An 11,147-nucleotide genomic window follows, 5' to 3' on the forward strand; every position below is an offset into this window, starting at 1 on the left:
GGGCTGTTGGCTAATCCAGGCCACTAGCTGCTTACCTGACTGGCCAGACTAACCCAGAAAGCAGACCTGCCAGGGCAGGGGCAAGGCCACAGAGATGACTTCCACGGAGAGCCTTAGGTCCTTGGATTCACAACCACTCTTGGCTGCAGGGTCCTTCTGCAAACTCTTTTCTCCTGCTTCTTTTTTTTTTTTCTCTCCATTTTTTATTTAAATTAGAAACAAGATTGTTTTACATGTCAATCCCAGTTCCCTTTCCCTCCCCTCCTCCCCTGCCCCCTCCCCTGCCCCAAATAACATCATGCCTATCCCATACCCTTTCTGCTCCCCAGGGAGGGTGAGGCCTTCCTAAGGGGGTCTTCAGAATCTGTCATATCCTTTGGGATAGGGCCTAGGCCCTCCCCCATGTGTCTTGGCTCAAGGAGTATCCCTCTATGTGGAATGGGCTCCCAAAGTCCATTCCTATGCTAGGGATAAGTACTGATCTACTACAAGAGGCCCATAGATTTCCATCTCCTGCTTCTTAAAACATCATTAAAAAAATCAAATAGCACAAGTAAAAATGTCCTTCAGATTGTAGACAGATTTTATTTATTTTATTGGCTTGTAACCTGCCTGCCAGAATTGAGGATATTTAAAGAGATACTCAATCAGATGGCTGAAACAACAGACCCCAAAGAAAGGGGAATTTCCTTAGGAGAAAGAGAAGACCCTAGCCAGCCAGGGGAGCTTGTCTCTGGGAAGAGATTTCACACAGTTCTAACAACGTGTCAGACCTCCTTGCAGGATGATACTGAAGCCTGGACCTGTAGATGCACATATCTTTTGTCAGTCTCCCAAACCCCAAGAGGCAGTCTGTATATCCAGAAATAAGCTCAAACTGGACTATAGAACATCTGATAAATGCCAGCATTCCTCAGGAACTTGTGATACTGGTTTCCATCTGCCATGAGGAGTCTTTCTCTTACCTCTGGCAGAAGGACAAATGGCTACCTGAGGTTGCATATCAAAGCACATATCTGCCTCTAGGCTCCCTCAGTTTCACAGGGACCTGTTACACTTTTCAAAGTCCACACTACAGTCCTAGCCCTTCTCATCTCCCCAGGCTTCCCTCCTCCCAGATATCTGTTTGTTCTCTTCACAGTGGTGGGGTTTTCTGTCTGTCCCTGCTATTGTCACCATGCTTTCTTTATTCTCTGCCATCTGCTATCCTCCCCTCTCTCACAGACAGTCCTCTAGTCTGCTGGACACGTTCAGTCTACCTCTCTCTCTCTACCCTGGACTCTTCCAGATAACTCCAGCTCGCTCTCTCTCTCTCTCTCTCTCTCTCTCTCTCTCTCTCTCTCTCTCTCTCTCTCCCATGTTATAATAGACTAAACTCAATAAAATAAAATCTAAGCAGCCTAATTTCCCTCTTGTTCCGTATGGATCTGTAGAGAACTGGATTGGAAGATGCAGTTTTTCACTCGGGTGAATTATAATTCAGTTAAGAGGGTCATAATTAAGGTGATCACTTCGGGATCATGATGATGCCCCAGTTGGTGAAGTGTTGTCCTTGCCAGTGTGACAACGTGTGTTTAATCATCCCTGTCCCGTGAACCCACTTGACAAAAACAAAAGAAAACCAACCCGCCAGGTACAGTTGTGCACATTTGTAATCCCACTGCTGGGCTGTGGAGGTAGAGACAGGCAGAAATCCTGATCTCACTAGCTACCCAGCCTGAACTGCTTGGCAAGTCCCAGGCCAGTGAGAAACTCTGTCTCAAATAAATGAATGAATGAATGAATAAATAAATAAATAAATAAATACATAAATACATAAATAAAGTGGATACCACTTGAGGAATGACACCTGATGTTGTCCCCATGCCTATACACAGACAGAAAGAGACAAGAATTTCCTTACAGAGTATCACTAGTTAAGTATTCCTAGAATAATTAAGTCCCAGTGCTCATGGTTACATTGACTTTAAAGGGCACAAACCCACTTGTAAAGAATATCTCTAGCTGAGGTTTTAGCAAAGCTTAGATACTTTCTGTCGCCCAGTTGGGGCAGGGATTGCTTTCTAACTCACTGAGTTAGGAAAAAAAATATATATCCTTCATAACCTTGTCAATGTGTTATCCTGTTCATCGCAAGTGAGAGAAGCAATTTAATTTTTATGGTCATAACCTTAGTTTGAACAATCCTGGTATTGTCTGTTTCTTCCTGCAGCCAAGATGAGTTCCGCCTCCAAGATCTGAGCCAGTCATCCCCACTTGTCTGTTTTTGTGTTCTCTCAGTCCTCCACAAGGCCAGACACACACACACACACACACACACACACAGAGAGAGAGAGAGAGAGAGAGAGAGAGAGAGAGAGAGAGAGAGAGAGAGAGAGAGAGAGAGAGAGAGAATGAGAATTACAGCCTTTAGAGTCAGGAAGTACTGGTAATTTCATGTATTTCTTAACTGTGTACTTGGTCCATGTGCTAGAAATCAAACTGTAACTAGTTCAAACGAAACAAAACAACAAAAACAAAACTTGTCGAAAGAGCAAAAGACTTCTCTAGAAGCATAGGAAGAACTGGAGTCGGAAGTCAGAAAGGACGGATGCCAGTTCGACTAGTCTCAAAGCAGCTGCAGCCAGGGACTCAGCAGCCACTTGCATTTCTCTATGTCCTGTAGGGAAGCAGAAAAATGTCCCCCACGACCCCATATGTTCTTACTCTGTCCCCAAAGAAAAGCTGGCTCCTTGCTCGTCATTGTTCGCACAATCTTCACAAAGACACTGGAGGGTTTAGCTGGAGTCAGGACACCACATCTGAACCAATCAGAAAGTCAGGAGGAAAATTCCCATGAGCCATGTGATCCCAGAGGCAGGTAAGTGATCTGTACCCAGCAGCCCCTCGGTATCCACTCCAGAGTCTTTTTAGATTTGCTTTTAAGAGGTCTGTCATCCATTTTGAAGATCTGTCATGAGCACAACTGCTTCAATGGGAATAAAATAGAGAAAAATATGATTAAATTGAAAAAATAACAAAATTCATACAAAATTTAAATCATCTCACTGATATTACACAAGCATTCATGTTGTGGTGGGTATCTGAGTTTCTTTTCTATTTATATCTTTTCCTATATACCATTAAGTTTTGTATAAAAATGTAATTCTACAGATTTAAAAACACATGCCTAATATCATTTCATACTTACAAATCCTGTTAGCTTAGGATATCTATGGCACATCAGAACATATATGGAATTCTCAAATTTGAAATTTGCATTTCAAATACTATAGGCATAAGCATATTGGTGTTTATTTCTCCTTGGAAGGGGCTTACATCTTCACCATGCTCTCAAAGTGGTCTGATACTGTTAGGATATACACCTGGCTGACCGGGCCCCCTACCGATGGGCGGGGCACGCACAGGAAAACGTGCTACATCATCACACGTCACCGCCACGCATGGCCTGCGTGAGGACTCTGCGCATGCGTGAAACCTCAGCGCACATGTGCAGTCTTCTCTTCAAAAGGTCCAACCTCGCCCCTTTTTCCCTCTCTCCCTCTCTTCTTGGGTTGGCTGACAATCCAACCCCATCCTTCCCCCTTCTCTTGTCAATAAACTCCATGTGGGTTGCTCATTCGTAGCTTTCTTTCTCTCCACCGATAGCTGCAGCAAAAGTCTTAACAGCTACCAAAGGAAAAAATGAGTGTGGGAGCCAGAGAGGGTCAAGGACACCACAGGAAGGCTCTCAGTTAACCTGGGCTCACAGGTGTTTGCAAAGACTGAACCAACAACCAGGGAGCCTACATGAGACTGACCTAGACACTCTACATGTATGTTACAGTTGTGTAGCATGATCCCCTTATGGAACTCCAAACAGTGGGAACAGGGGCTATCTCCAACTCTTTTACTGGCTTTTGGAACCCTACTTCTCATACAGCGTTGCTTTGCCCAGCCTCCATACATGGGGAGGTGCTTAGTCTTACTGCAACTCGACATACCATGTTTTATTGATTCGCATAGGAGACCTGCTCTTTCCTGATGTAGGTGGAAGAGAAGGGGATTGGGGTGGAGGGAGAGATGGGGGCAGGGACTGGGAGGGGGAATGGGAGGAGGGGCTGCAGCGGGGATGTAAAATTAATAGATGAATTTTAAAAAGTTAAAAAAAAAAGACAAGAGCTTTGCCATTCAGGGTTTTAAAACGCATTCGTATAAATTACCATAGATTTATTGGTCCTGAACATTAATATGATCAACTAGTCTCAAGCTCATGACATAGGCAAACTGTAACCTGTGAATGCATGAATCTAAACCACAACTCTTCAAGCCAGACCTTCTCCTTACGGGGGAGTCTTGCTGGTGCCAGTCTCCAGTCAGAGCAAAGCACCCTAAACCTCTGAGGATGACTAACTCTTGAGAACCTGTTCAAACAGCTTGCTTTAATGAACTGCGGGGGGAGGTGGTTCTGCGGTGGAGGAGGGAAGCAGCAGGACACTCAGAGGAGCTCAGAAGAGACAAGGCTGGAGAGCCGGGCTGCTGCTGGCTTGGGTATGGATGCTGACACCGAGGCCTCCTTAGAGCTAACAAAACCGGTTTGGCCTGAAGCTACTCGCTGCCTTGAAACACCAGGGTCCCTCCCTGGGCACTGACAGAGCTTGGAACGGTGATTTCCAAGGGAGGACATTCACGATAAACCAATCCTAAGCATGGAGTTTTCTTTTTATTCCTGACTGATTAACAGCTTCTGCTATATAAATTAAATATCAACAGTTAGTGAAGTCGCCCTTCCCTGGCCAATAGTCCACCATTGTCCTACTTTAGAGTCTTCTTGAGTCTGCTCTGACTGAATCATTTGGTAGTGACCAACTTCCCTTTTCTCTTTGCATGTAGCTTCTCTCAGGCTCGTGAACTGCATATTCCCCGGCCCTCAGGTACACACTTTAATCTTAACTATTACTTCCCATTTCCATTTCCGCAGTCCACTGGGAAGGCTTTTCACTCTGAGCAGAAAACAGTGGCTATGATTCATCCTGGCCTTAGACCTATGCTCTGGGTTAGCCCAGGAGGCAGGCTGACAGTGGACAACACCACCGACCACCTTTGTGGCATTCTCTGGTCCATCGAGAACTTCTTAATCTGCTTATGTTTCCTCTCTGCCATTTGAAATGACTCAATTCTTTCTGGTCCGTTCTCTGATTTACTACGTTGTTCATAGCCCTCAGAGGCAAAGAGTTCCGTTTCTTAATTATAAAATCATTGAAAGCTTCTCAAATTTAAACTTGACTTCTGGTGCTTGTTGGTTCCCTTTCAGTGTCCATGCAAAACACAGTATTCACAGCAAAGGGGACAATGTATGATTTATTCAAAGCCAAATATGAGTGATTGTGACCTGGGAACACAGATTCATGTTGCCATGAACAACATGTACCAACGTGAAAATGGTTACATGAACTTTTTGTAGTGACAGAACAAAAGAAAGTCATAAATCAAGTTGTTTTTTTTTTTTTAATACATTGGTGGGAACACAGGAACACCCAGTAAGCAGCAGATAATGGTGTAGTGGGGAAAACTCTGTTATAGGTTTTAGGTGTTGTCTGATGATATTCTTAGTTTGGAGTCTGGTGAAAATAATGGTAAGTAAGTTATTACATTCCAAAGGTTTTGCCTGATAGCTAACACGATGTTAGTTTCAAAGGTGGGCAACAAATAGCTATTAAGGAAACCCACGGGCTTTCCCGGTGGCGGCGTCGCACGGTGAGGCGCTCGTGTTCAGAGTCGCAGCCATGCTGTCTAAGCGTCTGCTTCAGTCTGTGAAGGTCTTCGGACGCAAGAAGACGGCCACAGCTGTGTTGCACTGCAAACGGGAAACAGGCTCATCAACGTGAAGGTACGTCCCCTGGAGATGATCCAGCCGTGCACGTTGTACAAGTTACTGGAGCCCGTTCTGCCGCTGGGCAAGGAGCGATTTGCTGGAGTGGGTATCAGAGTCCGTGTAAAGGGTGTTGGTCATGTGGCCCAGATTTATGCTATTCGACCGTTCATCTCCAAAGCCCTGGTGGCTTATTACCAGAAGTATGTGGATGAGGCCTCTAAGAAGATATCCTCATTCAGTATGATCGGATCCTGCTTGTAGCTGCTGATCCTCGTCGCTGTGAGTCCAAAAAGTTCGGATGTCCTGGAGCTTGTGCTTCATACCAGAAATTCTACCAATGAGAGTTACCTTTGTCCTTTGTAATAAATATCCCAGGCTTTATAAAAAAAAAAAAAAAAAAAAAAAAAAAAAAAAAAAAAAGGAAACCCATGACAATTTGGCTGTAGCTTTGCCATGTTCTCTGTAGCCAATCAGCCTTGCAGAATCTCTAACATAGGTGCAAGAGTTGAAGGGAAAGCTGAGATGTCTTTAAGTCCATAAATTAGTCCAATATAATTGTCACAAACACTTTTATGTTTTCATCGTTAATATATTTTGATAATAATTTTAATGGATCATTGGTATACCACACCCAGAAATTAAATAAATAAAATATTTGTATTTGAGTGGCTGCATATGAATGCACATGGGTTTGCGTGCATATTCATGTAGTAGTCAGAATTTGATGTCAGGTGTCTTCCCTGGTCACTGTACATCTTACACATTGATCAAAAGCTCACCAATTTGGTTTGTCTACTAGCTTGCTCTGAGCAACCTATCTCTATCTCCTGAGTGTTGGGATTACAGGCAGACTTCCATGCCCACCCAGCATTCACACAGATGTTGGAGAACTCAATGCTAGTCCTCATGCTCACAAGGCAAGTGCTCCTTCTCCTTAGATCCCATTTAGAGTTTTTTAACTCAAGAACTTCTTAATATAGTAACAGCAGCCGCATGACTGTTATGCCTTTATTGAAGTGAGAGGTCCTTTGGGAGATTGAGAAAAATAAACAACCTTGACAGAATTTTGTGGCATCTACAATAGAAATCAGAGTGGCTACGATGGATGCATGGGCTCTTGCAGAGTCAAAAAACAGTAATGGGGGATCTCAAGTAGCTACCCTTCTACACTAGCCTCCCTTCAGGGAAACACATCCACATTCAGACAGAGTTTCAGTTCCTGCCACTCAGGTCTATTTTGACCTGTTTCGGGATCCCATCTCTTTCTAGATACTGAAAATGGACCCAAGGAGCAAAGCGAGTAAAAACCAAACCAAGGCTGACCAGAAGTGATGCTTTAGCTCACTAAGGTAAACGTACCTTTTAGACGTTCTTTAACAGTTGAAGAGGGAGGAACAAATCCAAGCAATGGTCTCCCCGCGGAGAAATAAGACAAGAGAATGCTGAATTTGATTTGGAAACCAAAGAACCCTAAATTCTTAGTCCAGCACTTTGTTTTGTCTTCAGGGAAAACAGAGTCAGATAGTGTTTTGAATTCCCAAGATGAGTCCAGTTATTGAAGACTGGATTAGTTAGCTATGAAAATCATGCATGTACACACCACACACACACACACACACACACACACACACATACACACACACACATACACACACACACATTTGTGTTTGGGTTTATTGAGTGCAGCAGGGGCACCCTCAGAAGCCTGTCACCTAGCTTCTGCCAGGAGATGACCCTCCCTTCAAATGTCACATCTCGGCCAGGATCCTACCACAGTCACGTGACCAACTTAAATCCGACAAACATAAAAACACACAGCCCAGTCAAATCAGACACTTCCGGGGAACCCCAATTGACTCCCTGCCTGGTGGCCACCGAAGAGCCCAGGAGTCCACATCAGTTTAGCAGAGGTCTCTTGTCTGTGTGTCTGCCTGCTGCAGTTGCTGCTTTGAACACACATGTGACTGCAATCTCTCCCTTAAGTGCAGCTGTGACGGCAGCTCCTGTTTCTGGTGAGTCTGTAGGCCCTCCCAGCACTCAAAAGGGTGGGTAGCTGGTGGGAAAGGAACTGGGGGGGGGTCACTGGGAGATGCAAAGAAGGAAAGTGACAGGACCTGAGGGGTGGCTCACTCAGTGAAGTGGTTGCCCTGAAAACCCTGGGCTGTGGGTTCAGTCCCCCAAACCCTAAGGAGAGCTGACTCAGCTGCTATGAGCCTGTACTGTGCCAGCAGGGGGCGTCATTGATTCCCAGGACCCATGTGGATGGGGTCACTCACAACTGCCTACAACTCCAGCTCCTGGGGAGCCGACACCCCCTTTTGGACTCTGAGGGCGCCAGCACCCATGCACACGTACTGACACATATACACAGTATTTAAAAATAATAAAAATAAATCTTTTTTTTTACACCAGATGTATGTGTGTGGGGGGGTGCAGTAAAGGAACTGCCAATGGAGAGAGGAGAGAGAGAGAGAGAGAGAGAGAGAGAGAGAGAGAGAGAGAGAGAGAGAGAGCGCACCAGAGGCATCTGGGAGAGTCAGAGCATAAGAGGAAGAAGTAAACTGAACATGGCCAGTGGACTGGTCATGACAAGAGGAAAGAATAGCAGAGATAGATAATGGAGAAAGCATAGCGAGACTAGCAGGAGCCCTGAAGAGTGAAAATAGCTGGCTTACAGGAAGGGTGATTATCTGGGAAGAGAGAGAGAGAGGCAGGGAGACTGGAGTAGCCTGGAGGCCAGCATGGACTTTGATTTGCTGACAGGGGCCACAAGCATATGCTAAATGGAGATCCATATGTCCCTGTGGCCAGAGGAAAGGGAAATGACTCCTTTTGGTAGACGGGAAACAGCTGCACAAGTTCCTGAGGAATGCTGGCTTTTTATCTAACCACCAGAAACCCTTCTATAATTCAGGTTGAGCTCATCTCTGGATATTTGGACTGACTGCTGGAGTTTGGAGGATTGAGTTTCCTTTAGATGCCTGACACCAGGCACCATGACGAGCGTTTATAATCCCAGTGCTGGAGAGGTAGAGACAGGAATGTCTCTGGAACTTGCCAGCTGCCCATCCAGCCTCTCATGGCCCCAAGCCAATGAGAAAACTGCTTCCCAAGCAAAGAAAAAAAAAAGAAAAGAAAAGAAAAGAAAAGAAAGGGAGGGAAAAGGTGTTTGCCATCAAGCCTACCAACCTGAGTTTGACCCCAGAACCCTGGTGGAAGAGGAGAACTGACTCCCAAAAGTCGTCCTTTGCCCTCCACAAGCACCATGGCACAGGGATGTGCCCCAGTTATCACAGATATTAATATTAATAATATTATTAATAACAATAATAAATAAAATCTGAACTTAAAAACGTAGCTAGCACTGGAGAAATAATAGTTATCTTCTGGCCTCCACATGCAGGCTTACACCACACACACACACACACAGAGACACAGACACACACACACACACACACACACACACACACACACACACACACAGTGATAATAACTGGCCATCTCTGAAAAACCATCACCAGCAGGTCATGACACTCCAGCAACATTTTATTTAAATACCTTAAGAGTCCAAAAAGGAAATGGGGGTGGGATGGAGGGATGGTAGGGGGAATGGGAGGGTGGGAGGGAGAGGGAACTGGGATTGATGTGTAAAATAAGATTGTTTTTAATTTAAATAGAAATTAATTAAAAAGAGTCCAAAAAGGAAAAAATGTGAAGAGGGAAAAGCACACACCAAGGGACTCTTCTCCTGAGAGAGCCGAGCAAGTAGGTCTCATAAATCACAAGTCTTGCTGCTCCTTGGTGCGTGGGATGATTTATTGAGCCCGTAAAGGAAATTAAAGGACCTAAGTGAGAGACACTGTGGACACCCAGACGAGGGATGACACAGACACAAAGCTGTGTTTGCACACAGAGCTCCGAAGGAGCAGAGTTCACAGCTGCCTTAGGCCCAGGGGTGATCATTGATGGTCGACTCAAGAATCAGGAATACCCTTGTCATGTGGCTGGTAGACAGGATTGGATGTCCTCATCAAGGGGAGGCAGCTATCCGGGGACAGCTTTCTGCCATTCACATGCTCCACTTGGGTTTACGAGGGTGGAGTCACTTTCTGCTGAGTACATTATACTAAGAGATACATTTGGGCGTCGCCATTCAAAGAAAATCACCACAGATCAAGTACATGGAAGTGATTCCAGAGATGCCGATCATCACATTCTTTCAATTCAAGAAACCAGGACTCAGGTTGGACACAGCACACCCTGGCAAAAGTGTGCAAGAGAAAGAAAAGGGTGTTCACTATGAAGCCCTTACCCGACGTCTCCTGCCAAACTGAAATGAAATGGATGGTATCAAGTTGTGGATTCCAAGGCAGAATTTTGGCACGTTATCCACAGCACAGATTTCAGAGCTGTCCCTTAAACTATGACAGTGTGTCTTCAGAGAAGAGGTTGCCGACTGAGTGAGACTTGTGGACAAATAAAAAAATCTCAGTAGCAGGGAGAGGGCATATGCCCAAAGTACATAACATACACGTATGAAAATAGCTTAATATCAGGGGGCTGGAGAGATGACTCAGCAGATGGGAGCACTGGCTGCTCTTCCAGAGGACCCAGGTTCAATTCCCAGCACCCACATGGCAGCTCACAACTATCTGCAACTCCAATTCCGAGAGATCTGATACTTCACACCAATTCACATAAAATAAAGGTAAATAAATTTAAAAAATAAAATAGTTTAATGTGACCAATTATAATAAAGTTAATTGTAAAAATCTTAATGAAAATGGGAAGTAATATTTATATATTTGCTTTTTCAGACCTGGTCAAGTAAAAAGAGGTAAAGAGTGGGGAGGAAGGTGAGAGAGAACCACTAGCTGTCATTACCATGGTTTTGAGAAAAGAATGAACCATTTAATACCCACACTAAACATAAGGCCTCAAAATAAGAGATGAAATTCACCTCCGTGGGCAAAGTCACTTGATTTTATTTTCTCCAAGGTTCACTATTGGTGAACCATGGCATGGCACAGTGAAAAACAGGGGCTTTGTGGAAACATAGGTTTTAATGCCAGCTCCACCCAATTATCCATGACAGGTCCATTCAAGTCCCAAAGACTGGAGTTTGCCTGAAGGGGTAACCGGGAGGCAGAAACAGACCAGGCACAGCATGGGGGGAGGGGGGCAGAGTAGCAAGCATGAGAGGTTACTTTATGGGACCATGGGACTATCAATCGGCTCTCCTTTACCTCCGCGTCCCAGGGTGTCTGCCGGGGTGGGGCTACGATATTGAGGA

General features: G+C 44.9%; 1 pseudogene; it reads left to right on the forward strand.

The window, feature by feature from the left end:
- Window positions 1-5,750: 5,750 nt before the first annotated feature.
- Window positions 5,751-6,195, forward strand: LOC100760465 (annotated as a pseudogene).
- Window positions 6,196-11,147: the final 4,952 nt, after the last annotated feature.

The sequence above is a fragment of the Cricetulus griseus genome, chromosome 2 (genome assembly GCF_003668045.3).
Source record: "Cricetulus griseus strain 17A/GY chromosome 2, alternate assembly CriGri-PICRH-1.0, whole genome shotgun sequence".
Taxonomy (NCBI): Eukaryota; Metazoa; Chordata; class Mammalia; order Rodentia; family Cricetidae; genus Cricetulus; species Cricetulus griseus.